Genomic DNA, 19571 nt, shown 5'->3' with positions numbered 1-19571 from the left:
TGAAGGGAAAAAATCTCCATGGTGTATCTAATGGGCTTTTCTTCTCCCCCTGCTCTATATGTCATGTTCACTGGCAGCACCAGAATCTTCCTTTTTTGACATTTAAAAAATAAAAAAAATAAAAAAGAACAGATCCTTGGTATTGCTTAGTAGCAATACTGCAACTACGCCTCAGATGAATTTTTCTCTTAAAGAGCAAAGGGTGAAAAACTAATAACCCATTACTATGGCTATTTATTTATTATTTACAGCTTATATCCATAGAAGGTAACCCCAGTGGCTGCAATGTTAAACGGTCTGATGGAGGTCACCTTCCAGGGCACTTTCCACCTCCATGCATGCTTTCGAAAGCTTCCTCTTCTTTCCAGGAAGCTTTCACCCTCCTCCTTATAGAACTGCTGTAGAAACTACTAAAATACTGCTATGCTGAGACACCTCCATTGGTCCCCCTTGGTCAAGCAAAACTGCGTCTGAAGAGAACAAGATAACTTCCAAAGAAATGCTGGAGTTCAGATTAGTCAAGAGTCAAGAGACAGCATGCGAAGGGTAACACTATATTAGCAGGCCAAGTTTTCTGCAGGTCGGGTTGTTTCTGGAGCTCCTTCTTCAAGGACCCACCCTTCCCAGAGAGCCTTCACTCTTCCAGAAGGCTATTCATGCCAAAGCTTGAATCTTTTTCAACATGATAAATTGTAAAATCATGCTGCAGCTGACTATACCCAAAGGCAAAACCTAATGAGAAACCAAAAGAAAAATTAAAACAGAATTTTATCTAATTATTATATTTGCCTTGTTAGCATAGCCAAAGCACTAACCTAAATATGCATCTTAATTTTATGTCATCACTTTGCTTGCCTGGAGTCACTGAAAAATATCAAAATCCATAGTGAGATTTCCTGGTCTTTTTTTTTTTTTTCCCCCCTCCATTTTTGACTGAATCCAAGACTTCAAAAATAGTAAAGCAGTTGCCTAAGGCACAATGAAATCAGACCTTTAACTACAGTACTCCTAGACAAACCACAGCAGCAAGAGAATGTATTTGATTGATCTAAAGACAAGTCAAATGAAAAGCTCACCTGAAACTTTGAAATGTACCTATCTTATCATAGAATCATAGAATGACTTGGGTTGGAAGAGACCACAAAGACATTCTAGTTACAACCCCCTGCCATGGACAGGATTGGATACCACTAAATCAGGCACTGGATTAGGCTAATGACCTTCCAAAAAGCTGAGTTCACTCACCTACTATTCAAGCAGTGCCTGTTCCTGCATCCCAGCTCACTTTGCTAAATTAAGGACACAGCTGCATTCACGAGTTTTGGACAAGTTGAATATGCAGCACGTCTATTTCCTGGGTTCCTGTTTATATCAACACAAAGACACACTGTATTGGGATCAAAAGCAGAAAGCACACTTAGTAAAGCAACTATGCTAAATGTACATGTTATGATCCTTCAGTTCTCATGCAACACTCTTCTAACCACTCCATGACTGTATACCCACAGCTCTGGGACAGGACACTGCGGAAGCCTTTTTGCAAGAACAAAGGCAGATATATGAATTTCTACCAAGTTCTACTGAAGTTATCCAGTACACGTGGGCTCTTGATTTGTTAATAAAAATGCCAAAAAAAAGGAATTTGAGTTTCTGCAACTTGCTCTTATCATCAACCATTAGTCTTGCTTCTAGCTCTACCAAACCTGTCACGGAAAGCAGGGAAGGAGAGTTGTTTTACACATATATGAATGGTACCAGCCTTACTAAGAGGCAAAAAGCTTAACTTTCCCTGAAAGTCCAATCCATCTGGTTTTACAAATACATACACTTAACTTTAATCTAAGCACTATTTACTAAAATACATACAGACATAAAAGAGCATAATAAATTAATAACTCACAAGTGGCAACAATGACTAATGAGAGACCTTACTCTCCTTTCTGAAGAACTGGCTCAAGGGAACACAGCAGATAAGTTACCCAGGTTGGCTTTCTGTGTTTCTGTTAAAACAAAACTTTGGTGTATTCTGAACTGTCTGTGTGATGTTTCCCAGCTGGAAGACATCAGCTTTCCTAAACAATTCAGAACTTTAATGTGACCTTACAGCTGTCATCTTCTTTCATACAGCCAAGGGATATGCTTGTTAGTTTATACAGGGTTTATCTTGTGCATCAAATTCTCCTGCCTGAGCACTGATGTTGCCTACTTGTGGTCATACTGCCAAAAGAGCCTACAAAATCCTCTCCTGCCAATCTGACTGCTATTTATGAACAACAGCAAAACTGTAAAAAACAGCTGTGCAAAACCCTTTATGAGTAATTATTGCATGAATAAATGGGTCCAAAGTAGATAAATGTGCTTTATAAACTGTTTTAAATCTGCACATTTGGTCTGGATTTCTTTGATGAAAACTGTCACCAGTGGGTATTTGGCTGCCAAATTCACAAATATAAACGATAACTATATCTGAGCAAAGGCTTCAAAAGTTCAAAGTCAAGACAAGAGAATACTCTGAAATTCTTGACAGTACTGCAACTACACATAAATGTAAATCCTGGAGAGCTTATTTTTAAGTGTATTTATTGATAGAATTTTATAAAAGATAAACCAATTGATGTTCAGCAGAGCTTTTCACATCCTACATTCCAGTTTGCGGGGATCACTTACTAAAATCTACATAGACTGTTCTGTTCACTTTAGCCTGGACTGTAATGTGATTATACATGGAAGAAATGCGTGTGCACATACACATGCATTTGGAACATGACAATTATTTTTCCTCTCATAATTTTCTCATTTTCTCAAGATTACATTTTCCACATGATCACCTTTTTTTTCTTAGAGTTAAACTCTTTTAAACACCCTGCATTTACATTCAACAATCTTCACCAATCCCACATCTACTGCAAGAAGCCCAAAAATTGACTGAAATTTAAAAACACTGATGTTTAAAATAAAATGAAAGCAAAGGAGAAAACTTTTAACTTTGCTAATAGCATTTCCTAATGCACCATTATCTGACATAAATAGATAGACAGAAAATGCAATAAAATATTGAAAAAATGATTATGTTTTTAAATGGAAATTTATCTTACAGTCTGACTCCCATTTACAAAAAATGTTTACATAATGACAACTAAGGACAGCAAGATTGGTGTTGAAGAAGAGGTTGTGAAAAAGGAGAAAAGAAAGCTGTCCCTCATTAAAAAGTGAGAAAAACTTCATCTTTACTGTAATGAGAGGGGAAAAATCTCAAACTGTACCCTGACAACTGCTAGCTGACAAACTTACTTCAACACTGTTCACATATTTAATATCAAATTGATATATTAATATTCAGTGTGTAGTACAAATGGTCTTAAGCCATGGCTCATTGAGATGGTAACTGCAGCTTCACGTTGCCCAGTTACTCTACAAAGGTTGCAAAAACTTCATAGCACAAAAAAGCAGAAGAGGTACAAAGCCATTCTTCTGTTACAAATACATTTTAGGATTCTGAAAAAGAAATTTTATCTTGGTAGATGCCAGATCACGTATCATCTTTCTTCCTGCTTCTGGTGTAGGGCTGCTATAAATACCGCATAGTGTGTTCCAGCAAAGCTGACAAAATCCAAGGAGGAGACTCCACAGACTCTCTGGGCACCTGTGCCAGTGTTCCATAAGCACAGAAGTGCTATATGGTATTTAGAAGAAACCTCCTGTGTCCCAGTTTATGCCCACTGCCTCTTGTCCAATGAAGAGAACTTGGCACTGTACAATTTGGACCCTCCCTTCAGGTATTTGTAAACACTGATAAGGTCCATCCCTAAAAATAATAATTCATTCTTATTTTAACATATGTGAATAAAATAATAATTCTAATAATTACTGATTTTTTAAAAAAGTCATGACATCATACAGTCAAAGTCTCTTGGCTACTGTTAAAGTCTTAGAGCCAATGGGAAATTTCCAGTTTAACCCAGTACAGTACAGATTGGGCCTTTAACCTCCTACTTGTAACTCATTTAGTTCTAGCATAGGTTTGGCAAAATCCTACCAGCTTTACTGCGTCACTTCATAATAAACTGTACTTCAACTGAAGCTATCTGAAAGCTGGAGGTTTTGATGAGTGTTTGCAATTACATTTTCATTTTCATTTGTCCACCACACACACAAGTGCTGTAAATCTCTATCATTTTAAATAAGGGTAATTTTGGCAGCCAAACAGGAGCATGCACTGCATTTGAAGTACTATATAATCATTTTCTCACTTTTTTTTTTTTTTTTTTTTTTAAATCTTTTGGACACAGATCTGAAAACCTTGAACAAATTCAATGCTCAAATATCTGAGATGACATTTTAATTGTAGCTTTTAACTGCATATAGACTAATGGGGAAAAACTGAATAAAAAGTTCTTTGAGTATACATTCAGATAGAGTCATTACAGAGATAATATATTTTGCACTACTAGAAATGCAACACCTATAAAGTATCATTAAATACAACTAGAATGAAATACCTTTAAAATAAAATTTATTTCTTTAGAGTTTTGTAAAAGTTTATGTCACTTACAAGCATTTTTAGTCCATGTATAATTTTTTAATTCATGGAATTATGGAAATAGCTTCCTAGGTCTCTGTACCTACCACCTCCTATTGCTGAGTGTTCTTCATTCTGCCAAAAGATCCAGCATGCATACTTATGTTTGTATCTTTGTATTGACAGAGCTAGGAATTCTCATAGGAATAGCTAGTGGTTTAGTCCTTTTTTCTTTCTCCCTCCCTCTCCTTTCAGCCATCAATAACCTTATTTTCTCACATTCAATGTTAGGAACTTCATAAAAGATGTTCTCTAGGTGGTCTTTGTAGCAAAATCTTACTATGTTTACAATTTAAAAACACTGAAGGGTGGTCATGCAAAAAAAAAAAAAAAATGGGAACAAGAATTCCCACACTGAATGGCTATATGAAACTAAAAGGAAGTGCAAAATGTCTACTTAAGGCCCTGAGGCTCTCTTCACAAGGTACCACATCTGCTAAGATTCTTACTTTTTCTCCTTCGTAGCACTAGTGTCTAGTGCAATTATTCATATGCCTATAAGTGCTAGAAATATATGCTGAATAATTTTACTCATAGGCTTTGTGTGATTGTTACTGTTTTAAAAATATAACGCTTAGTTTCATTACAAAATAATGAAAGTTTCTGTTACGTCCTTCCAATGTTCATTATATTTATTTTTTATGGTGAATGATGACATTTATAATAAACATAAATGGCTAAATACAGCTGAAAAGTCACTCAAGTCAAAAAAAAAAAAAGTCACCTGTTACATCTTCCTTGCACAACAAAGAACTACAAAGACTTTATGGAACATTAATTCCCACCTGTCAAAGTTGATATTCCAAAAACTGTATGCCCAACATCTAAACTCAAGAACCATAAGATAAATTAGAGGCATAAAATATTTTAAATCAAAATGAATAAAACCAATGTTGCAGATAAAAAAACAGAAAACTAAATGCATAAATATTTAACATTAAAACTGATACGAAATATGCATAAACAGCACTTAATTTAGGTAACTATTAAAAGTAAAATACCAATTTGAAGATGAAGACATTTGAGGATTTTATATTCAGTTGTGAACAAATACATTAGTTGTGAATATTTTTTTAGATGGAAACTGTGAAATGGTGCACCTGCATTATAACTTTGAAATTACATCTCACACATATTCCTGCAAAAGCTAAAAAGCAGGATTTTAGGGACTTTAGGGACTAAAACCACAAAATCATGTTCATAGCATAACATAACAAAATGACATAATAGAGGAGAATTGCCAGCAAAGGCTCTCACCAACTGGCACCAATGGGAGTCTTCATTCTGACTGAGGATACAGCACACAGAATCTCTGCTGCATAAGGTTCTCAAATTTAGGATGAAATCTTGAAACCTGCACTCAGTGATTTAAAACACACATTTGCTGATGGGAAATGTAAATATGAAGGCATAACTATTGGGCAAAGAGCAATGATTTGGACTTTTGACCAAAGACCAAGGTTTGGAGTCCCTGTTTTAGATTAGTTTGGTAACTTGGGGACCAGTATTAAAACATTGCAGATCAGAACAAAATAAGTTCATGCAGAAGTCTGACATGAAAATTTAAAAGAATTCCTTTCCTCAATCCACTCAGCTCTATTCTCATTAGGACTATATTTCTTAAGTTAAATATCTGATTTTTCACTGCAGCTGTGAAACTGGTACTTTTCACAAAACTAATGAACCTAAAGTATTAAGAAAGTTATATAGAAATTCAGAAAGTTCTAAATATATTTTACTATGTTATACAGATTCTAAAGTTATCTGAAGTGAATGAATTCTCCTAACTGAAAGACTGAAAATAAATACTGACTTAAGAAACCAACTGATACATTTGGAAAATACTTGCAACCATTTTGTACTAAAATTAAGGAAATTGCTAGAGAGGTCTACTATTTAATTTTACTAACTTTTTTTGTTTGTTTGTTTTTTGTAATTCAAGTTACCTTGGCTTCCCAACTCCAATATCTTATTTTGAACAGGGCTTGAAATTTTACAAGCTTATATGAAGTTATAGTCCTAAATCCCATTATTGAAAAATGTGGTGCCTGATTCCAGAAGGCCTTTCAAAAATAACCTAGTAATAAAGATTTAAATACCAGTTCCAGCTGCAATAGACCTCAAATACAGCTAGATAACTTATTCCAGAATTGTATGAAGCAAGACACTTGGATTTAAAACATGATACATTGCCTGATCTAGGATTAGTTATTTGATTCTAAAAATTCACACAGGAAATGCAAAAAGTCTGTTTGTTACCTAGGTGTACTTAGACATCTGTTTTGTATCTGCACCGTAGAAAATAACTGCAAGTATAGATACCTAGAACAACCTGTATATATACATATATATAACCACACCAAAACCAGCAGAGGTCTCTTTTTTTTCCCCTCAAAATGAAAAAAATAAAAATAAAAAATAGTAATACTTACAAAAATATGAATTTAGGTTTATTTAAGAACTATCTTAAAGAAGGGAAGCAAGTTGAAATTCACCTTTGAGAGCTCAACGCAGCCAAACTCAAGTTGCTACCTTAATCTTTGCTGGTAAAAGAAGAAAATAATAAGTAGCTGGTAAAAGATTACTGCTCTCAGTGCAGAGCTTTTGAGAGCTCTTTGTCATCTCTAAATTGTACTGTTATTGTTAGTACTACTGAAAATTAAAAAAAAAATTACCATATTATATCTTGCATAAGACAGTGTAGGGCATTTAACTTCTCTCATTATCAGATATTTGTTTCCTTTTAAGTCATGTCTACGTATCTGTCAGAGAACTGATATGAGTCACTAAACATGTTAATGTGATCATTATAAAGATCACTGTATCGTGTCTAAGCATCTTTCTAGAGATTTATATACAGGTTAAATTTATAAACTTTATTTTAACACACTTGTGTATGGTGCCCTTTCCAAATTCTGTCAGTGGTCACTTCCTCAAGATACTGAGACAGGAAAAAGTATATATATCTATATTCAAGTGGTATCCCTATTCCTTCAGAACAAACAATCTATCAAATATCAGGATTTAAAAAATATGTTTTAAGTCCCATTCTCAATTTGATCTCACGAGCAGCCTCTGCTCCAGCAGCATCTTAAATTAACATGATTATGTTCTGAGTTCCTTAAGTCTGAAAAACTGAGTGTTTTCCCGGAATTTAACATAAATTAGTGACTAATGTTGCCATCACCAAAACAACCCCCTGAGCTCTCAGTTTCTTAGTCTCTCCTAAGGACAGTCACAAAGCCACAAAGAAAGACAGAGTACTCCACAGCTTTTAAACAAATACTACCACATTTTAAACACGCGCATGTTTGCAAAAGCTCTAAGCCTCTATTCCTCAAACCACTTGTGGTTTCTCAGCACTTCTTTTTTTGAATGATTGTGTCTTTATAAAATAAACATGTTTGAGACTAAATTACTTGCGTGTCTGTGGGGAATAATTATAAAATTAGCTTGCTCTAATTTACACTTGTGGTTTTTAAAAACACAACCAAATACCATAGCAAGTCTCCTGGAGAAATCAAAGTCTAACATGTCAAACATGGTTTAGCTCATGTACGTGGACTTTGATTTTCTCAATGCAGCAGTTTGATCTCTACAGAAGGCTTAATCCTTTCTTTTTGCGTCATGATTAGCAAATAAGTATTCCCATTTGTTCGCCTCCAGAAACACTCATATGCATTCAACATGCCAATAGGTTGTGCAATATATTATCCAAGTAACTTAACTCCAGGCAAAGCAGTGATAATCAACATGCAATATTTCAAGCCAAATTTGGCTGTTAAATACCTCAGCATCCCAATCACACAATGGAAGGCTGTGCTACCACTGCAAATACATTCCCTAGAAACGTACTCAAAGTTCAGTTACCAGTATTCAGGAGAGCGACGTGATTTATTTTAATTGTGTCCTTCAGTCCCACTGATTTCAAATCAGTACCTTATCACAGTGTTTCTACTTTACTATTTTGATACAGGACGTTAAATTTTTGAGCATTAGGTAGTCATCGTTGGAGAAAGGAAACTGCAACCATCAGTTTATTTCCAAAGTAATTTCTGTTATTCCAGTAAGCAGCATTGGTTGACACTGTCAATATTTTAACATTGTTATTCTGGAATCCAATTAAAATATGTTTAGTCAGCAAAAATCAACTCTTACACAGTTTCCTCCTATTTTACTCTCAACTTGCCACCCATCACCTTCCCAGAAGTGGATGTGCAACTTCACAGACCCACAAGATGTGCATTCATAATGAAAATTATTCACTGTTCCACAGAATATCACAGGCTTGTTTCTATTACCAGTGGCAAGAACTTGTTAGGCATCCTAACAAAAGTTTGCCTTTTAATTCAAGCCCAGGGAAGATGCAAATCATACTTTCTGTACCAAGATAAGGTGGTTTTAGATCCTGTACTTACATACAACTTTTGATACCTCAAGGTCACAAAGATTAACTTATCCTGCCCTTGCCACAACACCTTGTTTTACTTTATTTCTAATTAATCTTTTAATGCAATACCTGAACAAGATTTTTCCTTTGGATCGCATCAAACTCAATACTTTGGACAGCAACTTTTCCATGCGCTGTGTGATTCCCTCAAGAAAAACTCATTCCCAACCTTCCCAAAGCTTCAGTTCTTCCAAATTGAGTAATAAATCATACCACTCACCCCCCATCTTTCCCTTTTTCATCCCTTGTTAAAACAGCACTCTGAGCCATGCGTTCTCTTAAGATTAGTTTGGTCCTTCCCAAATCCTGTACCTCACCTGTCAGCAGGCATCTGACTCCTCTTCCCTACTCCTCACTAGCTAAAGTTAAGCATTACTCCTCCATTTTTCCAGAGTTTTCTCAGGGCTAATTCATTCTCTAACCCAACATAAGAGTCAATAGTAAGCACTGTATATAAGAATCTGTACTACACATGGTGTACTACATAGCGAACCACGCACTAGCACAGTTTTTCAACTTGTGGGTAATATCTCTTCTCCCTCACTCCACCTTCTGTACTAACTGACTTTTAGACACAAAAGAAAACCAGCAACAACGTGATAAAAAGATGTATGTTAACCAAATACATTCCTCAAGACATATACCTTATATCATTCACATTTCCAAGCTGAAAGTTGCTTAGCAGTGATCTGAAATGAACTACTTACGTATAATGTGGAACAGGAAAGGTAACAAGATGTTATTTTGCATAATTTTCCAGACAGATCAGCCTTGCTCTGTTGCATCATAACATGCAACTAAGCTATTTATTAATAATCTGAAAGTTTTGAGAACATTTTCAGAAAGATGGTTCCTAGCCACTGCATGTTTCATCAATTCATCAACCCTGCTGTCAGCTATATGCAATAAATGAAGTATAAACAGCATTTGTCTTTCAGTGCTCCTTAAGTGGAAGAGTTGCAATCTTTTCAACAGCAGGTACTGTCTGTTTCTGAGGCCTGGCATTATACTTTGATAATTGGATTACAATCAATTAGTGAAAATATCCAAAATAAGCAAGTCAAGAAAATGTCTAACTACCTGGAAAGTTAGGCTCCCCCAGTAAAACAAACATTTGAGCAGTATCAATGATCTGCTCATATTTTCCTTGCTCCGTTTGTGATATTATGCATTCCTGCATTTTGTTTCCAATAACATCACAGAGAAGGTCAAGCTTCTTTGAGACAAATATTATTATTGGGGATAGCTTTTGCTTTCTGACACAGCCCTGTTCAGTGGGAAGAACAAGCAAAAAAATTTTGTGTTCAGCTGTAAAACAGACCAATATGAAGATTGTTTCTGCCCCAAGAAGTTCATGACTTTTAAAAAAGGTCAGGGAAAAAAGAATTAAGGCACACATGGGAAGGACTGTCAAATTTGCACTTAAACTACATTATGATTAAAAAAATTACAGTTACTTATATATGGGGGAAGGAAAAGACATAGGGAAGATGAAGGACAATTTCTGACCCTCCTCCTCCCTCAGTCTCCTTGAGACTTGAGTTATAATACTATTCTAAAACATTAACTTGGACTGCTCCCAGCAGAAAGCGTAACTGAATTTGCAGTCCACTTGCACTGTCAGTTGTCAAAGTATTTGTACTATCGTTATACACAATTCTTAGAGTTTAAAACTTCCAGCGTATAATGTGGAAGCATGTAATGTCAAAAATTAATCTGAATTAATTTAGTACTCAACGACAGTCTTTTTGCAGCAGACCAGAGGTAGAAGGCAGGGCATAGTTAAGATATTTTTCTTTGTGAAACCTGCAGCTACTGCAAGAGTATTTAACCTAAAAGAATTGTTACGGTACAGTGAACTATGAGAGCTCATAAATTATAATGTACTTTTTTTTCAGTGATACTATTAAGTGATTCTACCTTGTACAGCTGAAATTCCTCGCACAGATCTACATGAGCATTGATTCACTGCAGACAAGAACCAAATCTGCCACTGATCACATTTGGGAATTTCTATCAATAAGTACAATTCCCAAACCAAGTTGTCTACTGATAAGCTTGGAGTATGAACTCCTAGCTTCTACACTTCCACAGAGTAACGAAGTCCATGCAAAGAGTTGCTAATCTGTTGCACAGGCTGCTTTGTGCACCTGTAGGGAACCAAACACTCCAGGAACTGCAAACATATCTAATTTTTCCAAATACAGAAAGAAATGCAGTGAGCTAGGTCTAACCTATTGCAGATATCACCGGGAAATGTTTAATGGATGCACAAGAACCATAGAGCAGTCTCCAAGGAGGAATAACTCCAATTCAATGGGAAAAAAAAAAAAGAGCATTCTGTTTCATTACAGTTTGGGGCTTTGAGTCTTACAGTGGGAAGAAAATCATTGGACTCTAACCAACAAATTAACACATTAGATACAGTACTATTATATATATTTAAATATATTTGAAATGAGTTCTCCAATGCAGAGAAGAATAAAAAAATTAAAAAGAGAGAGAAAAAAACAAACTCAATTAGATCCTAACCCAGTAAATTCTCATTTCCTTCAACATAGGTTTTGCTAGAATGAGATTAAGTTTAGATCATATTAATTTATCTCTAAATTATTATTAATACAGTTTTATGTATGTTAGGATAGTAATTTTTCCCTTTGCATCTTTAGCAGTCTAACACTGAAACAGATTCCTTTACTAAGGGTCCATAAGTCCTCCAACAGATGTACCACTTCAGCAGGAAAATTTCTCTCCCCTTTCAGGATTGATTCAGAATTCACCCAAAAGCAGTTTAGCCTCTGAGATTATGCACACTGAGTAAACAAAAAAGAACAGTGATAAAATGTGAACTTTCAAAATGAGGGGCAACGGCTTCATGAGATGCAAGGGGAGGGGAGGAAAGTTGCACCAAGGTACATTTGAAGGATTTTACTGAACTCAAGAGAATTTTTTGTATTATCAGGGAATAGATTATCACAAAACATTATTTCATAAACCAGTCAAAGAATCTGAAAGAAAATGTTTATACCAAAAATATGTTTTTCTGTATATTTTGCTAAGCAAGAAGGCAATACAACTCATAATGTCTACCAGCCTATACAACGTCAAGGGTATGAAGATTATAGCTCACTCTCTTTCTAGATGCAGACTATAGTACAGTAAGCATGTGTAAACTGATAAAGCTGCATTCATACACAGTGTCACGATTATGCTGCTTTATTGCTAAAACACTGTATAATACTTCCATAAGAGTATCTCAAAAGTTAAAACTATATAGGCACAAACACAAAATTCTGTTATCCTTTAACATATTGCCACATTCAGACAGAGTTTGCAGCCTCTATCAGATGATAACTGCTAAATGGCTGTGTGTGAATTCAAGTCCCATTGAATAGAAATTACAGTAGACTTGCAATAGAATTGAATAGATTTGTAGGGCCTACCTATATGGCACAGCATGCAGGACACATAGATGATCAATCTGCTACACGTGTGGTCTTTGTTAAAATAGATGACACAAATCTTTGCAGTTGTCCAAATTAAACTTACCTATAGATACCTTTCAAAATTTGCCAGAAGGAGATAAAGAAAGCCAATGGCTTTACGCTAATTTTGGCATCAAAATGTGCAGCTAGCATGTAAGTTACACTCTGCACCTTTAAATCTTTCTAACATGTTCTGTAGCAGTTATAGAAAGACATTTTAGCACAATGAGAAGCAAAGATCATTGGGGAAAGCATCTCAGATGAGATTTCCAGAATTTTATCCTCTTCTCTATTTCCAATAACAAGAAGTGGGATAGGCATTTGCTACTTATTTTCGAAGAAATATCTCAATTTAAATAGGTTTAAAACTTTTAGCTCTCATGCAGCAATGTAGAGGAAGTCGGTACATTTTCCTTGAGAAGTGGCATGGACAATTCTTTTTACTTATTTATTTATTCAAGAGTTCTTACTGAATATGTGTAAGTATTATGGACAATGTTTGGGCAGGCCAGTTGAATAACACATGGAAAATGTCACAAGCTTCAGTGGTAGAACAAATTGCTATCCACTTTGTCATGTTGATCTATATGTACTTGCTTATCTTCAGAGCTTTTACTGATACCTGTGGTAAAATTACACATTCCATTCCCAATGCAACTTATGTTATCACATACCGAACTTACTACAAAGCACAGAACTTGAAGAAAGAAAAAAAAAAAAAAAAAACACAAAATAAACAAACCCTCCATTGACAAACTTTCTATGAGCTCATGATAATGAACAGTGTCTTATCATATCAATAGATGCTGTCTTACCTTTATCAGGAAAAGCTGAAAAGTCCCTTTCTGCTATTCAACTTCCAAGAACAAAAGAAATGAACTCCACCCTGTGGGCAAAGAATTTAAATGATTACTGATATTCTTAAAGAAGATTTAATTCATTACAAAACAATACAGACCTTCCAATTCTGCTGTGATAGGTAACAATGTAATGATATCCGAAAAAAAAGTCCACTGATGGTATATAATTAGTCATGTATTTACTGCATGGTAAATGTCCCCTGAAGAGGCAGTGAACTGGTAATAAAATACTCAACAACACTGTTTCATGAGGAAAATTATTACACTTTTATTTGTTATTGCAGTTTATAGAAGCTAGTAGCACTGCAATCTGCTGTGGAATCTTTGACCACACAGGTTTCCATCACATCTTAACAAGAGCCATGGAATAACAAAACAATGTGATGCACATTATAAAAAATAATAATGGATGCTCAAATAATTAACATGCCTGATACACTAAGGATCATTCCTCCTCCTTGTTGCAATAAACACAGGAAACCATACAATACAATGAGAGTCAGCTGAAACTTTTATGGCAGAGATCATAAATCTTAGGGCGAGATCAACTGCCTCACAAGTAGCATGGAGATCAAGATTAGTTTTATGCGGGGTTCTCAAGATAAAGTCATGCAAGTTTTAATGAAGTCCTCAGCAAAAGCAGTTGCAGACAGCTGTAGGACTGAAGACAAGCCTGGAAAACTATGCCTTGAGGCTGGAAGCAAGTGAAAATGAAGATGGAACAACAGCTACACAAGGATTCTGAAGAAGATAGAGGAGAAACAATGTTCTACGTTCTTGCATTGTAAGAAAAAACAATTTCATAGACTGAACAAAGGCATAAGAACACACAGACAAAGAGAAATGGGAGATCCAGAGCTTTTTCTTCTTTCACAGATCTCTATAATTAACTACTCCATTAGCACGCTAGAATGCAAAAAGGAAATTATTCATTTAGACAGCTCCTATGAAATCTTTACTGTGCCACTGCTTATCTTATCTGAAGTAGTTTTACACATATCAACACCAATTCAAGAGTTGCAGAATGCCTCGATTTCATTCCTATCCCAAACAGTGGCCAAGTATTTATCATTTCCTTCACAATACTGGAACAGCTAGAAATTTTGCAAGGTCATAACTGAACAGCACTGATTTGCAGATAATGGTCTGATTCAAGTACCTATTCTTTTTCCTTTAGAAGATCTGTTGTCCTCTGGTTATTATAATCTAATGTTCAAAAGGAATATTGGAGGTCCAACCCTTCTACTTGCATCAGGTTATGTGCATAAGGTCATATCCTTTCTGAAATACTCAGATTTTGTTTATAGATCCTAGAGGTTTGCTTGGTGTTCACGTGAAGCTCCAGGTTGAAAAAAAATTTTTTTTTAACCTACTTGATTCCCAAACACTCCATATTAGTATTTCAGAACACTGATGTGCAATATCACTGCTCTAATTCACTCTTTCTCTTCCAGTCCTGCAGCATCACTCTGAGAGGGGTGAAGTCTATCCATTGGCAATGCAAGTCAAGCAGAAGGTTGCATAAGGGGCATAAACCTCTGAAGTCAAAGAGGTTTGTGCAGATCATAAACAAGCACAGCAATTAGAGGATTAAAAACTGAAGTATAATATATACTTCAATACTAATTTAAATCCTACTCTAAAGTCTAGGCTAAAGTAAACTTTTCCTCAGGAACAAAGGTTTTAGATTCATAAGAAAATTACTTACAGGCTCAAAAGTAATGACTTTGGCTTTTATCTCAAAGGTGATCATTTTCCAGGAAACCTAGCTCAACCCTGTGCTCCCACAGAGCACTTGATTTGTGCCTTCTCATGGAAAGTACATGGAGGAGAGGATAGTAACACCATCCACAGCCACAAGCACTTCAATGCAGAAAATGCAAACTTCATGGATATATATGAATAGAATGAAAGAAAGAAGAAAAAAAAAAAAAAAAAAAAAAACAACAAACCGTTCCTGAACAAAAAAGGCAAAGGTCTTACATAAGCATAAAACAGGCCTTTTTGTTTTGTTTTTTGAAATTACCAAGGAGAAAAAGTTGCCCATGCTGAGATAATGTTAAATATACAAATGGAGGTACATTCACTATAGACAAGGTAGGTCTATAACCTTGTTTTAACCATGACACTGCATGTAACCTTCCAGCTACTAAAAAGCATGCTTTCTTATTTGAGAGTGCTTTCTGTTCTTTTCCTTAATCTATTTCACATTTCATTTTCTGATCTAAAGGTGACACTGAAGAAAAAAACCTTTCAGCTGGCATTTAACCATATGCTACCAGTCTGGGCTGAGTTAAAATGCATAACATTTTTTCCTTATTTTATTCTCAGAAAGACAGAAAAGTCTAGAATATATTGGGAAACAAATACAGAAAAGACATGCTATACAACTTCTATTATGCTCCTGCACACAGTATAACCAAGATTTGATATCCCCATATCTGATCTCATAATTGTGCATAACCAAAACAGCAGCCAAAAAGATCAGTGCCTATAAAAACATGAAGATGATTCATCACTAGCATTCACTCTAAATTGCATAAAAAACATGTATATAATATATATATTATATTATACATTATATATAATATATATATATACAATATATAATCTGGACCAAATTTATCATTCCTCTTAAATTCTGCAAGCACAGAGAGAGAAACTTCACTCTGTTCCTGATATAATCAGGGATTTCATGAGTAAGGTGATACTATGGCAGCAAAATGCTGGGAAACAATACAGTAGCCATAAAAATGTAATATTTCACAAGATAAGGAAGCTGTTTGCCATGACTGATATTTCTTTAGACTTCTTAAATAAAGCTGAATAGTATTTCCATAGCTCTCCCACACTCTGTCACAGCAGCCCTTTTCAAAGGGAGTTCCCCATTGGGAATGTCAGAGACCAGTGCTCTGCAGCCTGAGCAGGAGGCTGCCCTTTTCCCCTTGCCCCATTTATCAGCCTTGCAGGCAAAAGCTGAGAAAGAGGCACAGATTGGAATAATTACACAGATAGTTGGAGCCTTATTAAACAAATTGCTCAGGATCAGTAGTATTTAAAATCCATTGAGATAATGAATAGATGCCATCAGAAAGCTTCTAAGAGAGACAGATTATAGAAAAGTGCTACAACATGAGGAGCTGCAAGATTTCATGCGATGCATCCTCTGTCAGGCAAAAAGACTGGATTCTAATGAAAAAAGTCAATGAGGAACTCTTTTGTAACACATATAAGCACAGCATAAATAAACGTGCAATTTGACTGCAGAAACATAATTTTACTTTACATCAGTTTTCATCAGTGGGTTTAGTTTGCAAATGACAGAAAGCTATGATAGAATGAAATTGATTTAATGCATTTGCAATCACTTGTACCTACATGTTTTATCAGGGAAAAAATATGATTGCAATATAGGCATGGAGCTGAGTAAGCACACAATAATTGGGAAGAAAAAAAAAAAAAAAAGCATTCCATCTGAAACTGAATGAATCATAAAGCTTAAAACGCAGGCATTCTTTCTTATCAGCACTGAATGCACTGGGGATATTTTCCATCTACCATGCATAACATGCACAAAAGATCTTCAGCTTATATACATTACTTGTCTCATACATGCAAAAGCTTTCCTGAGCAGTACATACATATTCAATACTTTCCTCAAAATCATTAACAGAGGGTTCTTTTTCCTTTCTCAAGCTCAGTCTTTTTGTGGTGGTGATCCCAAGACCCTTGGGATGAAGTCAGAACTCTTTCTTGCTGTGTTCACTGGGCAAACTCAGTATTCATGAATGCTCAGTTAGCTCCTTGCCTTGATCACACAATATTTGATTTCACAAAATTAGCTGATTCAAGCAGAATTTCCTTATTTACCTGATATAAACAGGTCAGTATATCATTGTTACCTACTTACTGCAAGAGCATAGATTCTTCCTGTTTTCTAAACAAACTGTGAGGCTATCTGTCAATGAGCACTAGCAACCTTAGCAATATCACTACAATTTATATTAAATCCACTCTTCCTCTCCTATTAAACTACCTGTTTCTCAAATAATTTCATTCCTTATGTAGGACAGAATCATCCAAAATTTCTGCAATACCATTTCAAGCTTACAATTTTATAGTGGCATGTCAATGAAATACAGAATCACAGAATTGTAGGGGTTGGAAGGGACCTCTAGAGATCATCGAGACCAACCCCCCTGCCAAAGCAGGTTCCCTACACCAGGTCGCACAGGTAGGTGTCCAGGCGAGACTTGAATACCTCCAGAGAAGGAGACTCCACAACCTCCCTGGGCAGCCTGTTCCAGTGCTCCGTCACCCTCACCGTCAAGAAGTTCTTACGCACATTCGTGCGAAACTTCCTATGCTGCAGCTTACGTCTGTTTCCCCTTGTCCTGTCTCTACGTACCACTGAAAAGAGACTGGCCTCACCACTATGGCCGCCACACCTCAGATATTTATAAACCTGGATCAGGTCCTCTCTCAGTCGTCTTTTCTCAAGGCTAAACAGACCCAGGTCACTTAGCCTTTCTTCACAGGGGAGATGTTCCAGGCCCTTCACCATTTTTGTGGCCCTCCACTGGACTCTTTCCAAGAGATCCCTGTCTTTTTTGTACTGGGGAGCCCAGAACTGGACACAGTACTCCAGATGAGGCCTTACGAGGGCAGAGTAGAGGGGGAGGATCACCTCCCTCGACCTGCTGGACACGCTCTTTTTAATGCACCCCAGAATGCCATTGGCCTTTTTGGCCACGAGAGCACACTGCTGGCTCATGGCCAACCTGTCATCCACCAGCATGCCCAGGTCCCTCTCTGCAGAGCTCTTCTCAAGCAGCTCATCCCACAGCCTGTATTGGTGCATGCAATTATTCCTCCCTAGGTGTAAGACCCTACACTTGCTTTTGTTGAACCTCATCCGGTTTCTTACTGCCCAGCTCTCCAGCCTGTCCAGGTCTCGCTGAATGGCAGCACAGCCTTCAGGCGTGTCAGCCAATCCTCCCAACTTCGTATCATCAGCAAACTTGCTGAGGGTGGCCACTATCCCCTCATCAAGGTCATTGATGAAGATGTTGAACAAAACCGGACCCAGCACAGACCCCTGGGGGACACCACTGGTTACAGGTCTCCAGCCAGACTCTGCACCACCAACGACGACCCTCTGCGCTCTGCCAGTCAGCCAGTTCTCAACCCACCTCATTGTCCACTCGTCTATCCCACACTTCCTCAGCTTTGTTATAAGGATGGCGTGGGAGACAGTATCAAATGCCTTTCTAAAATCAAGGTAGACTACATCTACCTCTCTTCCCCCATCCACCCAGCATGTGACAGCATCATAGAAGGCCACCAAGTTGGTCAAGCACTACCTCCCCTTAGTGAACTCATGCTGACTACTCCCGATAACCTCCTTTTCTCCCAGGTGTCTGGAGATGGTATCCAGCACAAGCTGTTCCATCACCTTTCCAGGGACAGAGGTGAGGCTGACAGGCCTATAATTACCCGGGTCTTCCTTCTTGCCCTTTTTGAAGACCAGAGTGACGTTGGCTATCCTCCAGTCTTCAGGGACCTCCCCTGTTATCAAAGACCTCTCAAAAATGATGGAGAGCGGTTCGGCAATGACCTCTGCCAGCTCCCTCAGCACACGTGGATGCACCCCATCAGGTCCCATGGCCTTGTGGACCTTAGTACTGCCTAGGCGCTCACGCACGTCCTCTTTCCTGACTAAAGGGAACTCTCCCATTCCCCAGACCCTCTCACTAACCTCCAGGGTGTGGGATTCCTGTGGGAGAGCCTTTTCACTGAAGACGGAAGTAAAGAAGGCATCCAGTATCTCTGCCTTCTCAGCATCCCCCGTTACCAGAACCCCCCCCTCACTTAGTAAGGGGCCCACATTCTCTCTAGTTTTCCTTTTGCTGTTAACATACTTGAAGAAGCCTTTTTTATTATCCTTTATCACTTCAGCCAGATTCAATTCCAGACAGGCTTTAGCCTTCCTCGTCACATCCCTGCAGGCCCTGACTACATTCCTATATTCTTCCAAAGTGGTCAGATCCTTTTTCCACATTTCATGGACCTTAACAATGTTAACCAAAAACAAATGGAAGACTCCAAATTAAAAATGTATATAAATAAAAAAGATTAATCAGAAGGTACAAATAAATCTTCTGCTCAAGAGAAACAAAACTAGACTTTGGAAAAAA

The 19571-nt window shown here is 36.9% G+C and overlaps 1 protein-coding gene across 15 annotated transcripts in view; it reads right to left on the bottom strand.

Moving 5' to 3' along the window:
- BMPR1B (bone morphogenetic protein receptor type 1B) overlaps positions 1 to 19571 on the bottom strand; it is a 237409-nt gene that overhangs the window by 171731 nt on the left and 46107 nt on the right. For all 15 annotated transcript variants that reach the window (XM_085222936.1, XM_085222927.1, XM_019614786.3 and 12 more), the window contains exon 2: positions 13330 to 13400. The gene's annotated coding sequence lies outside the window, so the exon portion shown is untranslated. The remainder of the gene's footprint in view (positions 1 to 13329; positions 13401 to 19571) is intronic.

The sequence above is a fragment of the Meleagris gallopavo genome, chromosome 4 (assembly GCF_905368555.1).
Source record: "Meleagris gallopavo chromosome 4, MGAL_WU_HG_1.1, whole genome shotgun sequence".
Taxonomy (NCBI): Eukaryota; Metazoa; Chordata; class Aves; order Galliformes; family Phasianidae; genus Meleagris; species Meleagris gallopavo.
Note: the sequence above shows the minus strand (reverse complement) of the source record. Positions and strands in the feature narration are given on the sequence as shown.